Below are 23463 nucleotides of genomic sequence, written 5' to 3'. Positions count from 1 at the left end.
GAGGGTGAGCAGACAAACCCCAGGCAGGCAGCAGCATCTAGAGGAGAGGGTGAGCAGACAAACCCCAGGCAGGCAGCAGCATCTAGAGGAGAGGGTGAGCAGACAAACCCCAGGCAGGCAGCAGCATCTAGAGGAGAGGGTGAGCAGACAAACCCCAGGCAGGCAGCAGCATCTAGAGGAGAGGGTGAGCAGACAAACCCCAGGCAGGCAGCAGCATCTAGAGGAGAGGGTGAGCAGACAAACCCCAGGCAGGCAGCAGCATCTAGAGGAGAGGGTGAGCAGACAAACCCCAGGCAGGCAGCAGCATCTAGAGGTGAGGGTAAGCAGAGCATCCTCACATCACACATTTTGAAAGTTAGAGTGAACCATTACAATCACAGGAAAGCTATACATGGCTTGGAGAGGGTGGATGCTAGGAAATTGTTTCCGTTAGGCGGGGAGACTAGGACCCGTGGGCACAGCCTTAGAATTAGAGGGGGTAAATTCAGAACAGAAATGCGGTGACATTTCTTCAGCCAGAGAGTGGTGGGCCTGTGGAATTCATTGCCACAGAGAGCAGTGGAGGCTGGGACGCTAAATGTCTTCAAGACAGAAATTGATAAATTCTTGATGTCACAAGGAATTAAGGGCTACGGGGAGAATGCGGGTAAGTGGAGTTGAAATGCCCATCAGCCATGATTGAATGGTGGAGTGGACTCGATGGGCCGAATGGCCTTACTTCCGCTCCTATGTCTTATGGTCTGTCTTATGGTCTTATGGTAAATGTCAGTGTAAGGGATGAGAATAGAATCAGACTTTCTTTAACAAGAGGAGGCTTTAACTTTTGACCAGACAATCCAATTCATAACAGATAGACATCAGGGTCCAGAAGTGGTCAGTATGCAAGGGAACATAGGGGTTCCTCTGATGCAATAGGATAGGTAGGCCCCCAGGTGGCATTGTCACCTCCCAAAAGCCTGCCATTACACCAATAAAAGCAGGAAGTACGATCGTCAACTGTGCAATGATCTGGCTTCGATCAGAATCATAAAGCAACAAATATTCAGAAGGATAATCGTATCATTTTAAGTGTGACCAATTGGAACACTTCGGAAAATTCTTTAAGTTAACAACAACTTCATCAACTCAAAAGGTCCTGCAGAGGGATAATTTGTGGAGAAATAGAAATCATTCAACAAGTCAAACATTCAAGAAGTTAAAGGCACAGAACAAGACACAAAGACAACATTTTTGAGGGGGATCAAGCAGAGTTAAAACAGATTCTGGACAATCAAATGAAAGGTACAAAGATTTAAACAGAGTTTAAACTTGACACAGGAGCTGCTGTTTGAATACTGGCAGACAGCTTATCATGATTGAAGTCTGGGAGAGTCAATTCAGTTCATATAATACCAAGGCCCATGAGGAAAAGCCTTCAGGTACATAAAGCTTAGTCACAGAAGATTAAATGTCAGTAAAATATTGTATATACTGCGAAATGCATTGTCTGCATGACTGACACAAGACTCCCTAAGCAGCCGCTGTCCTCCCAGCTCCATAACAGCTGGCGAGCCCCAGATGGACAGAAAAAGCGCTTTAGTGATAGCCTCGAGGCCTCACTGGTGAAGTGCACCATTCCCAAAGATACATGGGAATCACTGGCCCAAGACCATCCAAAGTGGAGGAGGTGCATTCAGGAAGGCATCAAGCATCTCCAGACTTGCTGTTGGGGAAAAAAATGGAAGCCAGGCAAAAATAGGGAAAGGACTGCTCTGTCACATCAATGCCCCACCCCCACCCCTCTTCCCATGGCCACCACCTGCCCCAAGTGTAACAGAATCTGCGGTAGCCCTATCATGCTGTACAGCCATTGGTGAATTCACCCTGAGAATGGAAGTGAGTCATCCTCATCTATGATCGGTGATGATGAAACTGAGGAATCAGAATTCCTTATTGTTCGGCAAAATGTCTTCATTCGCCTAACTCTCTCAGAGAGTGTAGATAAAATATATCAGATTGAAGATGGTGGGAATTTCAGCACAAGTTTCCAAAGCTGTTCAACAGCTCAGGAAAACTGAATCAGGAATATAGAATGACTCTGTGAGAAGACACTAACCCCACCTACTTGTATATTCCCAGGAAAATTCCTCACCTTGTAACTGGAAAAGTAAAATCTCCATTAAACAGCATGAATGAAACTGGATTCATACTGTCACTTAAAGAACTGACAGAAGGTGGTCAGGGTTGGGAACAGGGCTTGTTCCCAAGACAATTGGAGAACTACGTTTGTGTGTGAGAATCTCATTTGCTTGAACTAAAGTGTACAAATGGAAATCCATGTTAATTTGTCTGTTCTCATTTGATAAAAATACATTTATTTCTTCATGCGGGCAATAATGCTTCAAATTGGGATTTCTTCTTCACCAGAGATTTTCCTAAGGGCAATAATTAAAATTCTGCAAAAGGAATAGGGAGCCATCTGACATGTGGATTTTATCCCAGTGCATGGTAAAGCAAACAAAGAACTCATCTTCGAGGATCAGTGACGTAATATAGGCACTGCAGAATGCATTAAATGATAAATACTAATTCTCTGGAATGATGATTACGTTTTGAGGACCTGCATTCATTTTCCTTTTAATCACATTATTCAATTGTACCTGAGAAGGAAAAGATCCATTTGTGAGTTTCTACACAAAAGTGAATCAATGATGGACAGTACTTTTTTTGACATGGTAGATCAAGGAGACAGTTAATTCCCAATTTAACCAGTCTTATTCAACCCATAAGAAGTTTTTTTTTCATGAAGACCAGCAATGATATTCAAGGCAAGAACAGATTGCAGCTTTTGTAAGAATTAAAGAGAATATTTTCAACATTTAATTACATTATGCTCCAGATTATTCATGACAGTATCCATAGGTAATCTGGGGTGGGGCAGTAGCTCAGTGGTAAACACTGTTGTCTCACGGCACCAGGGATCGAGCCTCCAGTGATTGTCTGTATGAGGTTTCCTTTGGGTGCTCTGGTTTGCTCCCACAGTCTTAAGATGTGCAGGTTGGGTGGATTGGCAATGCTAAACTACCCACAGTGTCCAGGGATGTGCAGACTAGGTGAAATAGCCATAGGAAATGCAGGATTACAGGGATGGATGGATGGATGGATGGATGGGGTGGGGTGGAGTTGTAGGTAGGATGTTTTTTGGCGAGTTGGTGTAGATTCAATGGGCTAAATAGCCTTCTTCCACTTTGTAGGGTTTCTATAGATACTTGGTCCACAGAATGTTTTAAAAATTCTTATTCAAGTACATACTAACAGACTATGAAAACTGTTCTATTTTATGTCAGGACCTTTGATGGAGACCAAATGGAGGAATCTAATTGTAAAGAGAGAAGCATTAACAGTTGGATGTGGATGTGAAATCTCCACTGATTATCTCAGGGGATTGATTTTCCAGGTTAAGATGGACTGCAAGCCTTTGATAACATTATTGAAAACACAGAAATGTAGAACATAGAAGCAGGAGAAGGTTATTAGGCCCTTCGAGAGGGCAGTGAGGTCTGCAGATGCTGGAGATCAGAGTTGAGAATGTGTTGCTGGAAAAGTATAGCAGGTTAGGCAGCATCCGAGGAGAAGGAGAATCGATGTTTCAAGCCAGAGCCCTTCATCAGCCTTTCCTGATGAATTGTTCCAGCTCGAAACATCGATTTTTCTGCTCCTCGGATGCTGCCTGACCTACTATACTTTTCCAGCAACACATTCTCAACTCTGAACTCAAACTCTCAACTATTTGGCCCTTCAAGCCTGCTCCACCATTCAGTATGATCATGGCTAATCATCTAATTCAGTACCTTCTCCCCATATCCTTCGACCCCTTTTGCACTAAGAATTATATTCGATGACATTTTCAAAACAGTCAATGTTTTGTCGACAACTGCTTTTCTGTGGCAGACAATTCCACAGACTCAGCACTCTCTGGGTGGAGAAATTTCCCCTTATCTCAGTCCTTCAGGTCTATCCAGTACCTTTGCAATTTGACTCCTGGTTCTGGATGTCCTGGTCATCGACAACATTTTTCCTGCATCAGCCAAAATAAATGTCAAAAATGTCTCTACACAAACAAAGATTCAGGCTGCGACTGATGAAATGCGACAATGGATTCTGTATGTTCCAGGTAAAGCACAAGTAACGATTAATGCACTGTCTCACTAGCTGCAGTGGATCAACCAGTAAGAAAGTGGTTCTTTTTTTTGTAAATGATATTGAGTCTTATGATTTGAAAAGAACTAACACATTATCAGCAACTAAAGAACATTCAGATAATTTTGTGTCGCTCAAAATCCGATGCGTGTATAAAAGTCAAACAAATCTGTCTGTAGAAGAGTGGATGTATATTCCAGTAGACTAAGTGCTGCAAATATACCACAAACAGACACAAACACTTGATAGTAGTGGAAGATTTCTTTGTGTATGAGCATAGAATGGTTACACCTAAGTCAGTGCAAAAGAGAAATCCTAAAGTAACTCTGTAGGGGGCATCTTGGTATTAGGAAGAACAAGATAAGAGTACAGTAGTCAGTAAAGTGGGCAAAGGCATACTGAATTAACATTTCATCATATCAAGCGTATGCCATACACAAACTAGTGCCTTAAAAAGTCAATCACTTGTTCAAAATTTACAGAAGACATTTTAGAAAATTTAGTAATAGAGTCTTCAAGTTCTAAAGGAAAAACTAATTTAGTCCCAGTCAACTAGTATTCAAGGTGGATTTAAGTGGGAAGATCTTATTCAACCACTGCAGACTCAGTCATCACAGCAATATAAAATATCAATGCAATGCACCAGTTCCTTCAAGAATTAGTATCTGGCAATTGATGCCAATTCAAGAACAACAATTTCAAGAAGTCCATGTTAAAGCAGGCAGAAACAATGTGCTAAGTTCTGCACTTCATCCTCACTCGAATAGAGAGGAGAAAAGATTGTGAAGTCATGAATACATAAGAATCCAGATTGCACATTAGATTAGATTAGATTACTTACAGTGTGGAAACAGGCCCTTCGGCCCAACAAGTCCACACCGACCCGCCAAAGCGCAACCCACCCATACCCCTACATTTACCCCTTTAACCTAACACTACGGGCAATTTAGCATGGCCAATTCACCTGACCTGCACATCTTTGGACTGTGGGAGGAAACTGGAGCACCTGGAGGAAATCCACGCAGACACGGGGAGAATGTGCAAACTCCACACAGTCAGTCGCCTGAGTCGGGAATTGAACCCAGGTCTCTGGCGCTGTGAGGCAGCAGTGCTAACCACTGTACCACCGTGCCGCCCACAAAGTTTAGTTACAGAGCAACACTGTTGAAAAATGAATACTCAGCAATTGGTGTATCAAGCATTTGGTCACCAGCCAGAAAGCCCTGAAAATTCCTAGTGGACATTGCACTACCGATACCACCCTACCAACCAACATTATACACCAGGTACATTGATGACATTTTCTTCCTCTGGACCCATGGCGAGGAGTCACTGATAAAACTACACAGTGATATCAACAAGTTTCATCCCACTATCAAACTCACCATGAACTACTCTCGACTATCTGTCTCATTCTTGGACACATGCATCGCCATCAAGGATAGACACCTCAGCATCACACTCTACCGCAAACCCACAGACAAGCTCACAATGCTACACTTCTCCAGCTTCCACCCAAAACATATTAAAACAGCCATCCCGTATGGAAAAGCCCTACACGTACACCAGATCTGTTCAGATGAGAAGGTACTTGACGGGCACCTGGAAGTACTCAGGGATACCCTCATAAGAACAGGGTACGATGCTCAACTCATCGACCGCCAGTTCTGACGTGCCACAGCAAGGAACTTCTTCATGAGACAGACACGTGTTGCAACTGACAGGATACCCTTCATTGTCCAGAACTTCCCAGGGGCTGAAAAACTACGCCATGTTCTTTGTGACCTGCAGCACATTATCAATGAGGATGAGCATCTCGCCAAGACCTTCCCCACACCTCCACTGCTTGCCTATAAACAACCGCCAAACCTCAAACCTCAAAGCTGCTCGGCTTTCAGGACAACTCCATACAACCCTGTCACGTTTGACGCTGCAAGACGTGTCAGAGTGTGGACATGGATACCACCATTATACATGGGGACACCCCCCACCATGTACATGGCAGGTACTCATGTGACTCAGCCAACATTGTCTATCTTATACGTTGCAGGCAGGGATGCCCTGAGGCATGGTACATTGGGGAAACCGAGCAAAGGCTGCAGCAATGGACGAATGGGCATCGCATAGCAATCAAAAGACAGGAGTGTTCCCTCCCAGTTGGGGAACACTTCAGTGGTTCAGAACATTCGACCTCGGACCGTCGGGTGACCATCCTCCAAGGCGGACTTCGGGACAGGCAGCAGCGAAAAGTGGCCGAGCAGAGGCTGATAGCTAAGTTCGGTACCCGTAGGGAGGGCCTCAAAAGGGACCTTGGGTTCATGTCTCACACATGCACCCCCTCACACATGCACTACACTCACATACACACACATATACACTCTCTCTCACACTCACAACCCCCTGCCCCAGACAGGCAGACAGAAAGACAGACACGCACACACATACTCCTACAGAGACACACAATCCCACACATGCACTCCCTCACAGACTTAGACACTCTACACTTACACACATAAACACTCTCACACTCACAACCCCAGACACACACACACACAAAGACCCACATGCACACATATGCATATACATTTGTGGGGTGAATTTGTTCTTGCAGAGTTACATTGTACTTTGCTCAAAAACTGCATGAATTTATATAAAACGCTGTTATCTCAATTTTTAGATTAGAATCAGTCTAAACGTTATGGCACAGACAGAGAACACAGGGAGCTAACACCTTCAACTTATTGTCTGGCTAACACCAATTGTTACAGCTAACCTGAGAATGTAACTTTTTCTAAAAAAGGTTTTGTGATTTACACATGGAAGAAGTGAACCTATCATGGTATTCAAACAGATGAAAGACTCAACAAACAATCAAGGTATTTTTCAATGTATAATTTCAGTTACCTCACACTGTAAACATTTGCTATAAATTCTGTGTCTTACAATTGTGTCCTCCACAACCACCTGATGAAGGAGTGGCACTTCAAAAGCTCGTGCTTCCAATTAAACCTGTTGGACTATAACCTGGTGTTGTGTGATTTTTAACTTTATACCACCCTAATTTGTGTGCAATGTTACAAGAAGCAGGGAAGCAGGCACAAACCTTAAATGATAAATTGTTGGCAACCTGAAAATCTCTTCCTGCCCACAAGTTTGCAGTCACTTGGAGGAGTTCAGAGGTCACAGTCCAACAGGTCAGTTCACTTTTACATCAGGTGAGAAAGACCATTGGCACTTTTTAGATACCCACCAAGATCCACTTCCTGCACTCCCGCACTAGACCCACCCTCCACCACCACTCCTTATAGACTTCCCCGAACTGATTTCCAATCAATTCTCCCAGCTCTTCCCCCTGTTCACCTTTCGTGAAAGGCCTTTCACTGGTGGTGCAAGAACCCACTGGTGAAACTGTTTGTAGAAATGGCCACTGCTCCTGGTTATACTGGGACTGCAGAGCTACCTGTCAATCAGACTGGCTGGCAGCTCTCTGAGGCAGGACTGAGTAAGAGACACTTCCAGCCAATTTATGCAATGTATTTCCATTTGAGAAAAAAAACTTGCTTGCCTTTGTAAAAACATGAAAATTATTGATTCCCTTCAAAGTTTTGCACAATTTTACTCTTTTCTTTCCACTTTCCATTACTTTGATCCCCTTGTGACATTGTCTTTAATTGGCCAATACCCTTGACATTTCACCTTCACTCTATCTTCCTTTGCTATTAGTAGTGTGCTCCAAATTCTAAAATTTATCTCAAACACCTATGATTGAGGCAATTTTGGGTCTAAATTACAGCAATACTGAGAAATCGCAGACATCCATTTCACAAATCAAATATCAGCTACTCTCAAATTTGAAGAAAAATGCCTCAGTTCTGATTAATTTCAATTTAGAGAGGAGTGGAAAGTTATTTCTATACATGCATATGGGTATCATTGATTATAAATCATAGGTAAATAAGGAATGCTTTATAAGTAATAAAAAGAGATGAAATGAAGAATAGAGGCTGTCTGAAGAATAAAAAGTCAGGGACATCCACCTCCAGTCCTGAAGAATCTTCACACCTGAAATATTGACTTCTCCACCTCCTGATGCTGTATGACTTACTGTGTTCTTCTAGCCTCCTGCATGTCTACCTTAAACAATAAAAAGAACTTCACTTTGCCATAATGGATTCTTGCATCTAGGTTCTACACATCACACTCTTCCTATTTAGTCCATTTTCATATTTTCTGTATTTTACCAGGCATTGTACTCAAGGACAGTTCATTCATTCTTGCTATGCCGTTTGCTGATGACTGATCCTGATATTTTAATGGGAGTTGAACCTTCTAGAATATTCTTTGCACAAAAGATTAAGAAACAGTGCATTTGACTTGATTGGGATAAAAACATGCAAGCAAAGGTACAATATGCATTTAGATAGTTATTAAACAAAAACAGACATTGCTGGAGAAATTGTTGCATATCTGGTAGCATCAATAGCAAGAAAGCAGAGTTAATGTTTTGAATCCACTGACCCTTCTTCAGAACTGTTAGTAGCTCAGAAAAGCTGGTATTTGTGCTACTGATAAGGGATGGGGGTACAGGGAGTGAGCAGATAGCTAAAGTGGAAGCTCAGTGAGTGAGCAAGAAAGTTAGGCAGATAAAAGGAAGCAGATTAGTAAGTCAGGGGGGAAAAAGAGAAGTCAATAATGGGGACCATAAGTACGTGAAATTGGTTTCGAGTTGGCTGTGCTAAAAGCAGTTCATGTTACATGTGAAGCTGAATAAAAACAAGGGGTTCAGGCTGTAAACTTATTGAACTCAATATTGAGACCCAATGGTTGCAGGATTTATAAGCAGAAAATAAGATGCTATTCATCCAGCTTATACTGAACGGCATTGGAGCTTTGCAGCAGACTTGAGACAGAGATGTTAGCATGGGAATACAGTGGTGTGTTGGTGTCATAGGCAACTGCAAGTTCAGGATCATTTTTGCTGACAGAATGCAGTCACCTCGTCTACATTTCATCTCCCTAAGATACAGGAGGCCACACTATCAGCAGCAAATACAGAAGACTAGATTGAGTGAAATACAGATTAATCACTGCTTCACTTAGAAGGTATGTTTGGAGCTTTGGATAGGGATATTTTTCTTATATCGTTATTGTTGAGCAGGTTGGACCTTTTGGTCAATTGAGCAGAATTATCTTAAAATGAAGGACTGATGAAAGTAAAATTGGCTGTTTAAAATTTATCGGGTTTCCAGGTTTATTCATAGTTTTAATAGTTAATAGCTTTAACTGTTACAATTGTTCCACTATAATGAGGGGGCCTATTTTGCTATGTCTAGTCAGTGCGTATGAATATATAGTGAATTGATTTTAACAGTAGTCAGTGATTGGGAGTAAATTCAAGGTAGGAAATCCCACTAGACTTGACATATTTAATTTAGATTTATTTTGGTAGAAAAAAGTGCTTAGCTTTTAGGCAAAAAGTAAAAGATAATGAAAATATTGGTCTATATGAACACCATTTTGTTCATCATGCAAAGTATCTATTGCTTTTCAACAGCTATGTAGGAAGAAAATTATTGTGTATAATAATTCATATCCATTTTATGTGATAGTTTAATGTGCATGTTTCCCCTTTCTCTGGTGACTTAATGATTGAAAATATCACTTATTCTTTGGATTCCACAGGATCAGCAAGGTTACGTTCAAAGGTTAGATTCAGAGCACTTGAATTTCAAGCTTTCATTGAGCATTCAAGTCTAATTATCAGTACTTACAATAAATTCTAAAATTTCTCTGATGATTGGCTTGCCAATTAGATTTTGTTACTTTACCAGTTTATTAAATGCTATCATGTAATTCTAAAGGGAACAAGGCAAACGCGAAGGTAACAGCAATGATGAATCATTACCACACAAATATGACAGTGAAAACGTTGAAGACAAGGCTCTGTCAAAATCATGCACATTTCAAAAGTAAATCACATCCAGGAGAAAATCTGAAGACAACATCCTACCCATCTGCACTCCCCCCCCCCCACCCCCCCACCACCATCCACCATCACTCCCTCTTTGCTGATTTCATTACAACTCCTAACATTTCCATCTCTACACCCCCTCAGGTCACAGCCTCATTTTTTTTGTCGAGTTTCAAAACTAGAGAAGTCACATTTGATGTTTTGGATAATTTTACCATGTATTCCAACATGTAACTTGAAAGTGTTCTGTTCATCACAGCAGAAAGAAAAAGATAATAAAAAGGAGGAGAAAAAGCAATCTGTTTAGTGACAAGCCTGTGGGAAAAAAAGAAAAATCTTCCAAATTATTGCTGTGTAGTGCTGCCTAGAGGTGATGCTGATGTCAATAAGACTTTTATAGAGGTTGAACATACTAGCATTATCACTTTCACTGGGTTTTTTTCCTTTACCATTGAGCAGATCTATTCTGACATTCAAGATATAACTGATTTGCATTTAAATGGCATCATTTGCAACCTCAGGATGTCCCAAAGCACTTTACATTCAATGAAGTACTTTTGACGTTTAGACATCGCTGTAACGTGGAGAACACAGGAGTAAAATTGCACAACAGGAAGTTCCCGCAAGGAGCAATGTGGTAATGATTAAATAACCTGTTGCGGTCAGAGCTTAGCTTGTTACTGAGATTGAAATATTGATCATGAGCCAAGGGAGAACTCTTTTGCCCTGTCACAGTACAAAACCATTGGATCTGTTACATCTACCTGAGAGGACATACAAACAGGTCTCAGTATAATATCTTCTGCGAAGGATTCCATCTCCATCAGATCACGAATCCACATATTCCCCCACCCAGACCCGATCCCTTGAGATGCCAGCCTAAAACTGTGCCCAAGGAGCAGCCCTTGAACCCATGCCCCCTGATACAGCGGTGAGAATGTAGCCCGATGAGATACAACTGACATCAAACTCTCAGCCATTTGAATGAACTCTTGATTAAAGTTGCTATCCACATTTTCAGTTGAACAGAAAAGCCACTGGCTTTGTTATAGTCACCTTGTCTGTTATCTTTACTGTGAAATCACTTTCTTGAGCATCCTGATGATAAGGTGAAGTAACTCATTTTCACTGCAGCACAACCATTAGGCGAAAAGAAATTGCATTTGGGAAGAAGTAGTGCTGTTGATCTGAAGTATTGCATGCTGCAGATTTGATCAACAGTAAATGATGTTTGGGTGCTTTGTGGTGTAGTAACGGATGTGGGATACTCCAAAAGAATACATGACCATCCACTTCCATTTCAACATTAAATGCAGCCATCCTAGAAAATTCTTACTTCGGAAAGTTAATAAGACAAAATCATTAAATAAAATGCCCTGTTTATAAGAAAATAAACTGCAGGCAGTGATCATATTAAGTAAATTCAGAAAGGACTAGAAACATTCAGCAGATAATTGTGGACAGAAAATTAAAATTTCAGCTCAATGACCACTCGTCAGATCTGAAAAAATAATCCTTTTTTTCATCTTTCCACAAGGTCTACCAGACTGCAGTGTCCACCCAACATTATGTCTGTAAGTTTTAAAGTCTGTACTATTCTGTGCTTTATTGATCGTACTAAAAATGTTTCATATTGATGCACCTTGTACCAAGAATGGGAAATCAGTAGGTTTTTTTATGGTACACTTCTGCTCCATTGTTATTCCAACAATTACCCAAATGAGCACCCTCCCCCCGCCCCCATCAAAGGAAAAATCAGTTCTGATAAAAAGTCATTGGTCTGAGCTGTTAAGTCTGTTTTCCTCTCCCTTGGTAGTGCTTGAACTACTGATTATTTCCAGCATTTTCTGTGTCTTTTTTCAGAATTCCAACATCTGTGATATTTTGCTTTTGAAAAATCAATTGTTTTTGGGATGCATTCAAACAGAAGGATAACTTCTCTACTTGTCTCCGTAAACAAAAAGGAATTAACCACACATTAGAGCTAAGTGATCACTGAAAGGCAGCAAAAAACGTCTGGGAAATATTACATTTTGATCATTTTATTTTGTAAATTTGTTGTTCTTCAGTAATTTGATCAACACCTGGTTTGGCTTCTAAAACTGGATAAGATTGTACCATAGAATTATTGAATGGTTACAAAACAAAAGAATTACTGTGTTATGCTGCCTCCCTGCAAAATCAGCTCAGGTAGTCCCACACTCTGCCTCTCTAAGTAGGATCTGCAGTGGTTTTCTTGTCAGATAATTAGGCAATTGCCTTTTGAAAATCAGAATCAAATCTTCTAACTTACTATCTCAGGCAATGTTATTCTCATCCTAACCAATAAGGGTGCAAAAAGATTTTTCTGTATGATACCATGTTACAAATGATTCTTTTGTCAATCCTCTCAAACTAGTGTCTTCTGGTTCTTGGTGCTTCTGCTGGAGAGAACATTTTTTCTGTTTACTCAACCTCAAGTCATCATGATTTTAAATGTATTTATAAAGTCTCTATTCAACCATCTCTTCTTTAATGAGTATTGTGCCAGCTGCTCCATATAATTGAAGTCCCTCAATTCTAGAACCATAATTACTGTGCCCTGTCTAAAGCATTCATATACCTTGCAATATATTGTGTCCCAAAATGGACACAATATGCCAGTTAAAGTTGAACCAAGGTTTTGCATTATAAATTGTTTATTGTAATTTCCTTGCTTTCTGTAATTAATGCATGCCTGAGTGAAGTTCAAGATCACATTCTTTAACACATTTCTAAACCTGCCTTTGTATCTTCAAGGCTACAAGCCCAGATTTTTTGTTGGCCAGATAATTGTTATTGTGGAATTTGTTGCATACGTGGATCTTGCAGAAGCCCACTATAGCAGACACCAAACAAATTGTCCAGGAAATTGAATTTTCGACTGGGCATCTTCACTTCACCAAGAACCCTCCGAAAGTTTTCCTTTAAATTGGAAACTTTGGAGGGTTCCAATGAAATTATTTAAAATAGAAACTCAAGAAAAGTTTGATGATTAAATACAGAGTTGAACGATTCAGCTGATACCATACAGATCTCACACACCCTCAACTATATTTCCCCGACACAACACCACAACACTGCACCCACGCAACCCACATACCCCCATACCCCATACCATGTCATCCATCAGTTCAACCCTGCACCCCCACACCCCCGCTCCCCCACCCCCCACCACTGGATCAGACTTGATATTCTCTGATGCCATTCCCTCTACTGCTGAATCCAAGCCAATCCAAAGCCTTATTGGTAGACCCAAATACCTCCCCTATCGACCCAAACCATACCCAACCCGCACCAAATCTAATTTCTCCCACTTACTCCACCTACTTGAAAAACTCCATTATAATCTTTAGCACCTTGCACCTTACCAACTTGGCACCCTTCCTGTAGCTAGGTGGCTCCCTACCCCATCTAGCAACCTACTTAACTGACACGTCACCCACCTGGCACCTTACCTTCCACCCATCTAGCATCCTACTCCCTCTACAACTGGCACACTACTCAACTGGCACCTTGGCACCAGCATTCCCTTTATTCTTTTTTTTTGCAGAGACCTCTGAGCTCCATGTCTGGCGGCAACCTTCATAACTTGATGTCAATGCTTTCATCAACATCAGCACACCGATCACCATATGCAGAATATCAATGAAGAACACCATGCAACTTGTATGGGGCACTGTCTGCCACCATACACACATACACCCTAAACACTAGGTTCAAGTAGGTAGGGTGTCACTAGGAGTGAGTGTTTGGCGTCAGTTTGGTTAGGATCTGGCTATGGGACAGGAATGAGTCCACCTGACGAAGGAACAGTGCTGTAAAAGCTTGTGATTTTAAATAAACCTGTTGGCCTACAACCTGGTGTCATGTGACTTCCAACTTTGTCCGGTCCAGTCCAGCACCAGCATCTCCACATCATGGCTACCATCAGGTGCACTGGGGGAGAGGAGCAGGAATTAGTCCAGAGCTAGTGCCTGGGGATTTGGGTCATATTTGAGATTAGGCTGGCAGTGTGGTCGTGTGGTCAGACCCTGGAGAGGTTGGGTCAGCTCCAATGGTTGAGATCAGAGGTGGTCGAGTCTGATTGAGGGAACATAGGGTCAGGTCCCAGCAGCCATTAATGGTCTGGGAGAATTGTATTTGGGCCGATGTGAGCTAATTATAGGGTCTATTTAACAGTTACTCATGACTATGGATTTAATAAATTAAACCTTTCCTGAGTAACAACTTAATTTCATCAGAGCCATTCAAAATCTTCGATTTAAATGGTGTTCCAGGTGGTATAGGAGTAGTCTAGTGCAAAATTCACTTTCTCGGGCAATTCCTTTCAAGTGTGCTATGATGGGAATTCTGCAGGATCCCCATTTGTAACTCCTAAATATACAGGAATAACAAATACCAGGACAAAGAAATTCGTTCCCCTTTGTTTCCTTTCCTTCAACTAATTATGCATTCATGTTATCATCATCTCTTTAGTTTTTTTATACACTTCTTCAAATGCATTTCTGATGTCCATGTGCATTATAACAACACTATTTGCACCACATCAACACAAACTTGTAAAGAGATCTCAGCTATCTGTAAGAATAATAGGGTGGTTATAGTAGGAGATTTTAACTTTCTAAACATAGACTGGGACTGCCATAGTGTTAAGGGTTTAGATGGAGAGAAGTTTGTTAAGTGTGTACAAGAAAACTTGACCTACTCTTGGGAAATAATGCAGGGCAGGTGACTGAGGTGTCAGTGGGGGAGAACTGTGAGGCCAGCGATCATAATTCTATTAGATTTAAAATAGTGATGGAAAAGGATAGACCAGATCTAAAGGATAGACCAGATCTAAAAGTTGAAGTTCTAAATTGGAGAACGGCCAATTTTGACAGTATTAGGCAAGAACTTTCAAAAGCTGATTGGAGGCAGATGTTCTCAGGTAAAGGGACGGCTGGAAAATGGGAAGCCTTCAGAAATGAGATAACGAGAATCCAGAGAAAGTATATCCTGTTAGGGTGAAAGGAAAGGCTGGTAGGAGCAAAGAATGCTGGATGACTTAAATAAATTGAGGGTTTGGTTAAGAAAAAGAAGGAAGCTTATGTAAGGTAAGACAGGATAGATCGAGTAAATCCTTTGAAGAGTACAAAGGCAGTAGGAGTATACTTAAGAGGGAAATCAGGAGGGCAAAAAGGGGACATGTAATAGCTTTGGCAAATAGCATTAAGGAGAATCCAAAGGGTTTTTTACAAATACATTAAGGGCAAAAGGATAACTAGGGAGAGAATAGGGCCCCTCAAAGATCAGCAAGACTGCCTTTGTGTGGAGCCGCAGAAAATGGGGGAGATACTAAACGAGTATTTTGCATTAGTATTTACTGTGGAAAAGGATATGGAAAATATAGAAAGTAGCAAAATAGATGGTGACATCTTGCAAAATGTCCATATTACAGAGGAGGAAGGAAGAAGTGCTGAATGTCTTGAAACGCATAAAGGTGGATAAATCCCCAGGACCTGATCAAGTGTATCTTAGAGCTCTGTGAGAAGCTAGAGAAGTGATTGCTGGGCCTCTTGCTGAGATATTTGTATCATCGATAGTCACAGGTGAGGTGCCGGAAGACTGGAGGTTGGCTAACGTGATGCCACTCTTTAAGAAGGGTAGTAAGGACAAGCCAGGGAACTATAGACCAATGAGCCTGATGTTGGTGGTGGGCAAGTTGTTGCAGGAAATCATGAGGGGCAGGATGTACACATATTTGGAAAGGCAAGGACTGATCAGGGATAGTCAACATGACTTTGTGCATGGGAAATCATGTCTCACAAACTTGATTGAGTTTTTTGAAGATGTAACAAAGAGGATTAATGAGGGCAGATCGGTAGATGTGATCTATATGGACTTCAGTAAGGCATTCAACATGGTTCCTCATGGGAGACTGGTTAGCAAGGTTAGATCTCACGGAATAAAGGGAGAACTAGCCATTTGGATACAGAACTGGCTCAAAGGTAGAAGACAGAGGGTGGTGGTGGAGGGTTGTTTTTCAGACTGGAGGCCTATGACCAGTGGAGTGCCACAAGGATCAGTGCAGAACTTCAACTTTTAGATCTGGTCTATCCTTTTCCATCACTATTTTAAATCTAATAGAATTATGATCGCTGGCCTCACATTTACATAAATGACTTGGATGCGAGCATAGAAGGTACAGTTAGTAAGTTTGCAGATGACACCAAAATTGGAGGTGTAGTGGACAGCGTTGAAAGGGTTCAGAAAAGATTTACAAGGATGTTGCCAGAGTTGGAGGATTTGAACTATAGGGAGAGGCTGACGAGGCTGGAGCTGTTTTCCCTGGAGCGTCAGAGGCTGAGGGGTGACCTTATAGAGGTTTACAAAATTATGAGAGGCATGGATAGGATAAATAGACAAAGTCTTTCCCTGGGTTGGGCAAGTCCAGAACTAAAGGGCGTAGGATTAGGGTGAGAGGGGAAAGATATAAAAGAGACCTACGGGGCAACGTATCCACACGTGTATGGAATGAGCTGCCAGAGAATATGGTGGAGGTTGGTACAATTGCAACACTTAAAAGGCATTTGGATGGGTGTATGAATATGAAGGGTTTGGAGGGATATGGGCCGAGTGCTGGCAGGTGGGACTAGATTGAGTTGGGATATCTGGTCAGAATGGACAGTTTGGACTGAAAGGTCTGTTTCCATGTTGTACATCTCTATGACTCTATAACTCACACCTAAGTGAATGCTAATGTTGTCTCAGATAAGAATCATAGAGTCATAGAATCATACAGCATGGAAACAGACCCTTGGTCCAATTAGTCCATGTTGACCAGGTTTCCAGAACAAAACTAGTCCCATTTGCCTTTATTTGGCCTATATCCCTCAAAACTTTTCTTATTTATATACCTGTCCAAATGTCTTTTAAATGTTACAATTGTACCTGCATCTACTACTTCCTCTGTCAGCTCATTCCACATGTGAACCACCTTCTGTGTGAAAAAATTGTCCTTCAGCTCTCTTTAAATCGTTCTTCTCTCACCTTAAAATTAACACTCCCCTACCCTGGGGAAAGACCTTTTCTATTTACCTTTTCTATTTACCTTATCTATCCCCCTCATGATTTTATAAACCTCGATCAGGTCACCCCTCAACCTTCTGCCCTCCAGTGAAAGAATTCTCAGGTTCTCCAGCCTCTTCTTATAACCAGTTCCAGTAACATCCTTGTAAACTTTTTTCTGTAGCTCTTCTAGTTTAACAACATCCGTTCTGTAGCAGGGCAGCCTGAACTGTAGATTGTTCTCCAAAAGTAGCCCTAACATCCTTTTTGAAATCGTTTTTTGAAAGAGTCCCCACTATTAAGGTCAAACTGACTAGCATTCAGTTTCAAGGATCTAATATTTTTAACTACTGGCTTTTCAATGGAGTTTAATTTAGATAAGTGTGAGATCTTGTGTTTTGGAAAGTCAAATCAAGGTAAGAGTTTTATGGTGAATGGTAGAGCCTTAAGGAGTGTAGGGGAAGAGAGGGATCTTGGAGTTCAGGTTCACAGTTCTCTGAAAAAGTGGAGTCATAGGTAGACAAGGAGTGAAGAAGGCTTTTGGCACACTCGCCTTCATCAGTCAGGGCATTGAGTACAGGAGTTGGGAAATTATGTTGAAGTTATGCAGGATGTTGGTGAGGCTGCACTTGGAGTGATGTGTTCAGTTTTTGTCAGCTTGTTATAGGAAGGATGTTATTGAACTGGAAAGAGTGCAAAAGAAATTTACAAGATGTTGCCTGGTCTGAGTTATAGGGAGAGTTGGGACAAGCCAGGGCATTTTTCTTTGGAGCGTAGGAGAGGGACTTTACAGAGGGTATATAAGATTATGAGAGGCATGGATAGAGTGAATACACTCAGTCTTTCTCACAGGGTTGAGGAATCAAGGACGAGAGGGCATCAGTTTAAGGTTAGAGGGGAAAGAATTGAAGAGAACCTGGGGAGTTATTTCTTACACAGAGAGTGATACTCATATGGAATGAGCTGCCAGCAGAAGTGTTTGAAGCGGGTACATTAACAACATTTAAAAGGCATTTGGAAAAATACATGGATAGGAAAGGTTTAGAAGGATATGGGCCAAGCCCAGGGAAATTAGGTTAGCGTGGACAGACATTTTGGCTGGCATGGACCAGTTTGGGATAAAGTGCCTGTCTCCAAGCCTCATTCCCCTGAATCAGATTCAAAAATATGTCTCTTGTTGGGATAGAAATACAATGATCTAGAAACGTCTTCTGAACACATTTTCTACTCTTTGTTCTTTGCACTATTACTATCCCAGTTTATATTAGGATAACGAGATACCCCGTTATTACTGTTCTAGTTTTGCACCTCTCTGCAATTTCCTGACAAAATTGACCTTCTCAATGTTTAATTTCTCCTAATTGGTCACCTTTAGAATGCAGTGCAATAATTCCTCTATTGTTTCTTAATTTACCAAATGCATTCCATTCCTTAAGCCCTTCTAGACTTCTGCTGTAACATTGTCACACTGCAACCAACCCTTCCTTTCTATTCCTTCCTGTATTGTAACCCGTTCAGCCCTTTTAGAGTCAGTCAAATAAGCCAACATGTTTATCTGGAGCTACAGCTCGCCAACATCATTTATCATACTTTGTGTTTTGTAAACAAAATTGAACCCACCAACTCCATTGTTTATTTGTCTAGTGCTATAAGCCTCTTCTGATCCTTTGTGCACCTTTTTTTTCTCCTTTTGATTATGACATCTCTGTAACTAGCATTGCAAAGTTAGTTTAAACTCTCCCTAACTGCATTAGAAAATTACTCAAAAATGTTGAGGTACAACTTGTTTGGCCTGTGCAAGTCACAATTCATCCAGAATCTGTCCCTTTGTTCCAGAACTCTAAATCCCTCCCTTCTGTACCATCTCATAATTCAGATATTTATTGGGTCTCTCCTCTTCTTTCTATACTGAGTAGCTTGTGGTAGTGGTGTAACCCAGAGATTATGATCGTTAAGGTCCTGCTTGTTTGTCTCCTTCTCAGCCCAGTAAAATCTAGCTGCAGTACATCATCCCTTTTTGTACCCATGTTGTTGCTACTAATCTAGACCACTAGCTCTGGATATTGTCTCCATTAGTGTGCTGCACAACCATGCAGTTATATCCTGGACTCTTACACCAGTGAGGCAACATATTATTATTTATTCATACCTGCAGCCACACAAATGTCTGCCTGTTCCCCCTAACTATTGTTTCTTCTATCACTATAACTTTTCCAATCTTCCTCCTTTTTATCTGGGCAGCTGAGTTAGCTGTGGTGCCTTGGACCTTGTTCTAAGCTGAATACTGGCTGGTGAATGAGATGCTTTTCAGGTAATTGCACATGCTCTTGCTGCCTGCACATCCTAAACTGTGAGGTGTTCTAATCCAGAAACATGCTATCCCCAAAATTCTCAGCCATACAGATGCACTGCAGTGACTCCAAGTGACATTCAAATCAAGCTAAAGATCCTCCAGCCAATGCTGATTCTTGCAAATGTTGCTGTTCAAGGCAAAAGAAGCATCCTCAACTTCCCACATGGAGCAAGATATGCAATCAACAGGGATAAGGTAGTTCTACTATTCCCTAATAATTAGACTGAACTTAAGACATATTGATGACTGATCTAACAAGTTTCTTTATGACTCACGAATCAGCATGTTCCCACTTGCTGACGTCTATTTATTCTTTTTCTCCTCATTCTCTGATTCTTACTCTGGGCTCTGGTTCTAAACTCCTTCAAGTCAGTTGTTTCATTTCTGGAACTTCAGCATTATTTTCCCCTCAAACCTTCAGCATCTATCTCTCCACCACTGCTTTTAGTCTTCAGTCCTGCATCTACTCACCTTTCTCTCTGATTCCCACTAGACATCCCGTTACCGCTCTTAGCTATTGACCTCTGGTATTGCTTGCCTTTTATACACAGATTCTTTGGTTTTTTTTTGACTAAGATAGCCTGGATACATCACACATTTCTCAGAATGCTCTGCCTTCAGACTTGGAGAAATAGTCGGACTCTTGCTTGAGGACTTGATCCTGGTTCTGATGTCAAATATTTAGATAGTTTATCATTACCTAATACAACACCCTGTTGTTTTTTTTTCCCTGTTATTATCAGATATGTTTTAAGTGTTTATGTCAACTTCGCTTGGATGTTACTTTCTTGGCATTTCTGATTATAATTGGGTTCAATGCTTTTCAATGCAGCACAAAACAGAGTGAAAACATAAGCTTCAACTTTTGTAGGGCTTATAGAGCTTGCTATTTCCCAATGGATATTCATATTTTTTATTGTGGCAACTATTTTCCAGCTCTCATGGATATCTTGTTTTGAGAGAGCTCTATAATCCACTGGTGAATGAATATAGGCCCGAGATACTCTTGATATTTTTCAAGATTATGCCTCTCTTCCAATTTTCAAATTTAGAATGTGAAGTGAACAAAATAAAATTTGTGCCACACTCACTCACTTTACATCTCATCTTATTAATGAACTTGGCTGACACTCTTAACAAGGAAAGCAATATTGGCTCAGTTTTTTTTGCTGTATTGTGCAAAACATGTATCTTGTTAACAAGACATCAGAAAAATTGCTGAGATGGATCGAAGCTTATGTGTAATGCTACTTTAAAGCTAATGTAGAAGAGATCAATTTATTATGAAAAACCAAATCAGCTTCAAATGAACTCTGCCATGCCGAATGATGATTTTTACATCTGCACTGTCCTGCAACTCACTCTAATCCAATTTAGTTAACAGTAGTCTTAACTATCATAAGTAATGTATGGTAATGAAATAAACTGGATAAATTAAATGTGCAGTAATTTAATCCATTAAATTATCATACATGCTCTTCTGACCCTTATTTCATTTTTGCCAAATGAATTAATAGTGATGTGATGTGTGATGTTGCAATCCTACAAAGTGTTTTTTTTGCTGAGTTGCTTGTCTTTGAAGAAGGATTTACACAATACAGATTTGTAATTGGATTATCTGGTATTATGAATCAGAAATATAGCCCACTAGCTTAAAGTGTCATGAACAAAGAAATTTGTAATTCCTCTGAACATTCCCTTTATGAAGAAAATTGTGCAGCTGCACTAAAATATGCTTGAAAAGTAACAACAGAAAGCAGAGTGACATTATCGTTTTACTTTGATTTAATGAGCTTGAGACAAATGTGTGTAAGCATTCATAAAAGCAAAGCTTTATTTTACATTATTTGAGGATCAGAATGTGTCAAATACGGAACCAAAGATAGCTTACAAAAATGTAGATGTAATAAAAACAGTGATTGATTTATCAGAGTTGAGCTGCTAGAGTAAAGAATATATGCATGAAGAAATATTGTTTGGGATCTATAAAAATGGTCAACATTTCTATTTGATGTAGCAGAAGAAATTGCAGCAATGCTTAAAACTGCAAAGGTTAGCATTTATTCTCAATATTGCTTAATCTGCATTTCTGCTTCTTGCTTTATTCCACTTGTCCAAGGTTTATCATTCTAATTTTAAAAGAAATGCTTGCTTGCATATTGGTACCATTATTAATAGAGGCATGAACAGAGTAAAATGATCACTGACAACTTGAAGTTTAAATTGAAGATAGATATAAAAGAAGCAAAATGATTTACTGTAAGTATTTACTGGCTTTAGAAATCGTCACACTTTCAAATTTGTCTTGATATGTACCATATCCAAAGACTACAATACCACTGGTGATATATTGCCTAAAATCCCTTTAAATTATGTTAAAATCATCCCCATGATTTGCAGAGTGCTGAATATACATAATAAAAGTGAAAATGAAAATTAAAAGTTAAATTGTGATCAAAGGTGAAGACATCCACATCTCAGCAAAAATCATACTTTGACACATGTTGGCTATGAGAGGTTTGGAGATAATATCCCATTCAGTCAAGTCAGCTCATATATGGTTGCCATTGCTTGAAATAATCTTTGTCCTCAAACATAATCCAGTTAGCTAAATGTGAAACAGTGTGCTAATGGTATATAGACACAAAAACATCTGCATTTCCAACTTTGGAAGTAGGATTGCTCAGCTGTCAGCTAATAACATCATCATTGTTTTCCTCCAAAATCTAGTGTACATCCTAAATCCTGGACTTTACTAAATAATGCAAATTGATAAATTTGCTTATCACACCTAAGTATATAGCTTAACATTTAAGTTTTAACATAATTAGAATAAAACTGCATCGAAAAGCAGAGTGTGCTGAATTTTGTTTTACTATCCAGTATAGAATGCAACACATTTTGAGTCTAACTTGCAAGTCTACCACCAAACCATTCAACTACAGGAGCTCCCTGAATTACAAATGTCTGGCTTATGAATGCTCATACATTTCAATGCAATTATACACATTTTAAAATCCTGACATCTAAACATTTCCTAGATTTACCAATAGCTGTTTTTCATTGTCCTACATTGTGTTCTGACTTGTGTACAAATTAACTTGCAATTGGATTCCAGAATGGAATCTGTTCACAATCCAGAGACTGCCTGTAAATGAAATTTGATCTGAGAGTATTTCACGCAACTGACCTACAATGTGCAGTGAGGTGTCCTAAGGTGTCCAAAATAACTTTATAAATGATAGTTCTTACTTCTTTCTTAGAAGTCTAGAGATTAGATGTTACATGTTCATGCACTGATTTGTACAATAAATTTGTATCACAGGCCATTGTGAGTAGAAGTGGAAAACCAATTCTCAAATGAAATTTCCACTATGATGGTTTTGAAATTTAGCTGCATGGTTTTCTGTAATTGTCTTTTAAATGGGTTGTTTTTCACTAATTTTCTCTTAAGCAGTTTAAAATCATTCTGGTCTGTTACTTGGTCACTATCATATCAATGTCAGTGTTCTTGGTTTATTTTACACAACAGCAGCTGCATTTTAGGCTATCACATCCTGCAACCTAGCCGAAGGACTTTTCATTCTCAGATATACAAAGGTCAACTCATTGCCCAACCCAGTCTATATGTTTTAGCATCCTTTCTTTCAAAGCAGGTTTCCAAAAGTTTCTATCGTGAGACAATATTAGAGAAGCAGTCAGCAGTATGATCCTCTGCCTTGCTCACAATCGGCCTTGTTAAACCTTAACCTCTGCTAGTCTTGCATCATCTCTACTCTGCATATAATCTTGTACTCCCTCATCCTCATCACAGTATATTTGTTCTTAGATGTCACTGTCCACTGCTCACTTGAAGAATATGGTGATAACTTGTGTTTTTGCTCACTATTTC

The 23463-nt window shown here is 40.2% G+C and overlaps 1 long non-coding RNA gene across 1 annotated transcript; it reads left to right on the top strand.

Annotated features, from left to right (window-relative positions):
* The first annotated feature begins 7308 nt into the window (after window positions 1-7308).
* LOC122557485 lies at window positions 7309-13854 on the top strand. Its single transcript, XR_006313849.1, has 3 exons — window positions 7309-7373; window positions 11688-11724; window positions 13722-13854. It is a non-coding gene; the product is annotated as an uncharacterized LOC122557485 (long non-coding RNA).
* The last annotated feature ends 9609 nt before the right edge of the window (window positions 13855-23463 follow it).

The sequence above is a fragment of the Chiloscyllium plagiosum genome, chromosome 15 (genome assembly GCF_004010195.1).
Source record: "Chiloscyllium plagiosum isolate BGI_BamShark_2017 chromosome 15, ASM401019v2, whole genome shotgun sequence".
In the NCBI taxonomy this organism is placed as follows: Eukaryota; Metazoa; Chordata; class Chondrichthyes; order Orectolobiformes; family Hemiscylliidae; genus Chiloscyllium; species Chiloscyllium plagiosum.
This window is presented reverse-complemented; position numbering and strand designations above follow the sequence as displayed.